The sequence below is a fragment of the Emydura macquarii genome, unplaced genomic scaffold (assembly GCF_026122565.2).
Source record: "Emydura macquarii macquarii isolate MOO-44397 ecotype Brisbane River unplaced genomic scaffold, CSIRO-AGI_Emac_v2 contig_2897, whole genome shotgun sequence".
Taxonomy (NCBI): domain Eukaryota; kingdom Metazoa; phylum Chordata; order Testudines; family Chelidae; genus Emydura; species Emydura macquarii.
Window position 1 is genome coordinate 19,952,243 of NW_027133034.1, and position 5,216 is coordinate 19,957,458.

Here is a 5,216-nt window from a genome sequence, read left to right on the forward strand (position 1 = left end):
CTCATAGTGCTTCTGACTCTTTTCCCCATGAGTGATGTAGGGCTAGGAATCTTCACCTTACTGGCCCCATTTTCTCCTCACTGATAATTCAGTATCCGAGGTGCCATTGGTCTGTGTGAGCCATTTGGTGTTCCTTGGCTATTAGTCAGCAAGAGGGACTCTCTCCCTTGTGCTGGGACATTGAAGATAAGATCATGGGAAACAGTTCCTACTCCTGTATTCTGGCTGCTTCAAGTGGCAAGTGGGGGTGGAGTTGTGGGGCCAGATTGGCCTTTGTGTTATGTTTCCTTTTGTGCCACTCCACCAGCATAAAGGAGCTATAGACCTGGCTGCTTGGGAATACCCGTAGTCAAGGAGGAGCCCTCAGGAAAGAGGGGTTTGTTGGAGAGAAACAGGCTGGCCAAAGTGCTATTGCATTCCTGATATCCACTCAGCTGCCCAATCACCACTTGGTGGATGCTGGGTGAACTGTCCTATAGCTCCTCCCCCTCTGCCTCAGGCTACACCCCTCTCCCTTGCTGGTGCCTGGAGCAGCCCTGCTCCACTCCAGAGCCAGGCCTGGCCTGCCCCAAGCCGAGTCCTGCCAGGGAGGCCCTAGTGCCAGGTGTCCTCAGCTGCCCCAGATTCTGCCCAGCAGCCCCAGGTGAGCAGTGTGTGGTCCTGGAGCACTGGCCAGGCAGAGTCTCCGGTGGGTGTCCCCAGTACCTGGCAACTCCAGCTGCCTTGATTCCTTGTCAGGTGGCCCCAGCCTCCCTGGAGCACCGGCCAGGTGGCCCAAGCCGAATGTGGCCCATTGTGCCCACTGGCCTCCCCAGTGCATGGGGCGAGCGGCCCGAGCTGCACAATGACCTGGCTGCGCCTGCCAATGGCCCCAGCCTCCATGGAGCACCAGCCAGGTGACCCTGACTGTGCATGCTGGTGATCCTGACTGCATGCTGGTGATCCTGACTGTGCATGCCAGTGGCCCCAACATCCCTGGAGCAATGGCCAGGTGAAGTCCTTGCCAGGCAGCCCCAGCTGCCCCAATTCCCCACCAGGGGGCCCCAACCACCCCTAGAGCACCAGCCAGGCAGTCCAAGTGGGTGGCCTGGACCAATGGCTGGCTTGTCCCATCCCCCTCGCCTCCCCCCGCCCCGCCCCACCATGTTTGAGGCAGCCTGAGGGTGGGAACAGGAAGCTGCTGCCTGCTGCAGTGCCAGTGATGCAGCAGGAGGGAGTGGGGCCAAACCTGGCTGTTTGGGAAGGCTAAGCTGTCCCAGGCCTATATTAGCCGGCGCCCCTGCACCTCTTATAAATTACACAACCCTGAGGACGTCAGCTGGGAGCTAGACTGAGAATCAAAGAGGTGCAAAGGTGGCTTCAAGATAGTCCTCTTTTCCCCATCCTATGCTGGGCCAAGCAGGTGCTGCGCAGGTGGTAATCTGGTCAGCGTGATACACAGATGTGCTGAAGGCTAATTTTTCTCCCCAAACTCTAGTGCAGAGGATTCCATAATTGCAGAACATGCTGATGTGTTCAATTTGGGCATTAGCCTGGGACCACAACTTAGATGCGTAAAGCACATGAGATTGGCTACATTGCTGTAGTAACAAATACGTTATAAAAATGTCACAGTGCTGCTTCTTGCAGCACTAGCTGAGCCTAAGCTGCTCATAGTGTGAAATAATTTTATATGTAAAACAAATTGTAGATTATCCACGTAAAATGTTTGATAGTTCCGTAGCATGGGAAGCTTTTTGGGTGGCATTTTCTAAATTTTCTGAAAGCTGACCTGACTCTGCTCCCAGTGAAGTCATTGGGAATCTTAGCAGAGCTAGACCAATCCTAAACGTTGTAGAACTCTCTCTCTCCCCTCCTCCCCCCCGATTATAAACTGACTGATGTTTAAGTTAGGAAATAGTCTTTGTAGAGACATAGAAGTGTATTGCTTGAGACATTCAGTACTAGAATGCCCAGTCCCCAGCAAGCAGATGGATCACGAGTCAGATGATTAAACTGTTTCCCCTCCCCTCTAATTTCTAGGATTTTAATTATTGTAGAAATGATGCACTATTAAAGCTCTTGTTCTTTGATGCCTTAGCTATTTCTGACCAGTCCATGGCATTCAAACAAAAATATGCCAGCTAATTATTTGCTAATGTTACACTTCTCTTCAAATTTGTCTGACAATGATCATGAAAGAACAAGTGTAGGAGCGTCAACCCTATGCTGATAGCGATGGAGCTTTCACTAAAATACCATATGTTTAACTTTTAGAAATTACATTGGAATTTTATTTTCTAAAGGAATTAGGCCCCCTCCTTCATCCCAAGCCTTTTTGATGCTCCTCAGTTCTTGCAGAGCACGGCAGGGAAATTCTAATTTTCAAGCCCCTCTGCAGCTACCCTTGTTCACTGCTGACTACTGCCACCATTCATTTACTTTATAGAGAATAAGTAACAAGCAGCTGTCTATTAGCAGGGGTATAAATCCATGGAGGGGTTTGCTGATCTCTCAAATCATGAGATCAAAGCTCATGTTGTTTGTATAGTCACTAGAATTTGATCTGGAATTACAGTTCAACCCTTCACCGTATGACTGGTTGTATTTTAACCTAACACTTTCATCAAAGCCTTAGACAACTCGTGCTACCCTTGGATGGTTCTAGCAGCTCTGTAAAAATGAGAAACTAGACTTTCCCTGGTTTGGTCACCAGAGGGGCTTTCAATGAAGCTGGTCTGGGGAGGGTGTTATTAATGATGGTGGAGTAGTTTTTGACTGACAGATACCAGTGGCATAGATTAGATGCCTATAGCAGCTGTATTTATGGTGAATTAATAAAAGTCAGGTAAGTTTAAAGATCCTGTGAACAAGCTATTTCTTAACTGGGAAGAATTGGAAGGGGAAGTAGAAGTGGGTGACAACCTGGGCAGCATTGAGCATGAGATGGTAGGGTTCAGGATCCTGACAAAAGGAAGAAAGAAAAGCTGCAGAATATGGACCCTGGACTTCAAAAAAGCAGACTGACTCCCTCAAGGAACTGATGGGAGGCTAATTTGAGCAGGAAAGGAGTCCAGGGGGGCTGGTTGTATTTTAAAAAAAACCTTATTGAGGGCGCAGGAACAAACCATCCCGATGTGCAGAAAGAATAGCAAATATAGCAGGCAATCAGCTTGGCTTAACAGAGAAATCTATAGTGAGCTAAAACACTAAAAGGAAGCTTACAAGAAGTGGAAGCTTGGTCAGATGACTAGGGAGGAATATAAAAATATTGCTCGAGCATGCAGGAGTGAAATCAGGAAAGCCAAAGCACAACTGGAGTTACAGCTAGCAAGGGATGTGAAAGGTAACAAGAAGGGTTTCCACAGGTATGTTAGTAACAAGAAGGTGGTCCGGGGAAGTGCGGGCCCCTTACTGAATGGGGAAGGCAACCTAGTGACTGATAATGTGGAAAAAGCTGAAGTACTCAATGGTTTTTTTGCCTCTGTCTTCACAGACAAGGTCAGCTCCCAGACTACTGCACTGGGCAGCCTAGTATAGGGAGGAGGTGAGCAGCCCTCAGTGCTGAAAAAACAGGCTCAAGACTATTTAGAAAGGTGGACATGCACAAGTCCATGGGTCCATATGCAATGCATCTGAGGGTGTGAAGATAGTTGATTGGGGGAGAGCCTGAATGATTGGAAAAAAGCAAATATAGTGCCCATCTTTAAAAAAGGGAAGGAGGAAACCACAGACCAGTCAGCCTCACCTCAATCCCTGGAAAAAACATGAAACAGGTTCTCAAGGAATCCATTTTGAAGCCCTTAGAGAAGAGGAAAGTGATCAGGAAATATCAGCATGGATTCACCAAGGGCAAGTCATGCCTGACCAACCTGATTGCCTTCTATGATGAGATGACTTGCTCTTTGGATGTGGGTGTTCCGACAGGTAAAAGATCCCCCAGAGTCAATAATTAATCAATTGGAAATAAATGAGTTTAATTATAAACACAGGAGTAATATAGTTTTAACTAGTTATAAAAGGACTTAAAAACAATTAAGCACAAAACATAAACTGATATAAGAAAGTATTAAACAGAACTAGTTATAAAAGGACATAAAAACAATTAAGCAGAAAACAAACTGATATAAGAAAGTATTAAACAGGCAACTAACTACAAAGACCTAAACTAATATTAACCAGAGAGTGGTTCCTTGACCAGGAATCAAACCCTGGTCTTCCACATGGTAGACAGGGACATTTACCACTATGGTACCCAGACAACTAGTTGCTTATAGGAAACAGAAAGGTGTTACACAGACTTAACTGAAAAGCACAGAGGCAGAAGCAATTAACTACAGGACTAGTTGCTTGTAGGAAACAGAAAGGGGTTATACAGACTTAACTGAAAAGCACAGAGGCAGAAGCAGTTATCTACAGGAGGGAATGCTCTCACATAGAGATTTCACAGACAATGAGTTAATTACAAGGCACAGAAGGGGGGGGGGGGAGGGGGCAGTCAACTGCACACGGGCAGTCAACTGCAAAGGGGCAAACGGGGTTTAAAACAGAAACTGCACAGAAGGGGGGGGGTCACACGGGCAGTTAGCTGCAAAGGGGCACACGGGCAGTTAACTGCAAACTAAATGAGAGAGAGGGTTAGCAATGGGGGGAGGGGCGGCTTCTGCTTTCAGAGTAGGTTTAAAACAGAAACTGAAAGGGAAAGAGAGTTAGCATGGGGGGGGGGCAGCTTCTGCTTTCAGAGCAGATTTAAAACAGAAACTGAAAGAGGGAGAAGGTTAGCAATGGGGGGGGGGGGGGCGGCTTCTGCTTTCAAAGCAGATTTAAAACAGAAACTGAAAGAGAAAGAAGGTTAGGATCTTACCAGTCCCAGGAGGGAAAGTTGCAACAACACCCCTGAAGCTAAGTAGCAACACAGAGCAGACTTACACATTCAGGCTCGGAGTCCGGAGTGGGAGAGAGGGAAAAAACAGGGCAGCTGGTGTGTCTAGCAGATGGTGAGTTCTCTCTGGAGCCTGGGGCGTGCCCTGGCTTTAAACTAATCACTTCAGGTGGCCAAGGTTACTCCTGATTGGAGGGGAGACATTTGAATCAGGGCAAACCTTTGGCTGGGAGGTGAGCCGACCGTTAGGGTGGCTGTGCTACCAGTCAGGTAGCCAGCTGCTCCCAGTCACCTGGTCAGTTTCAGGAGGAGCGAGGAAATTGCCTAATAAGGTCAGTTTCAGCAGGAGTGAGCT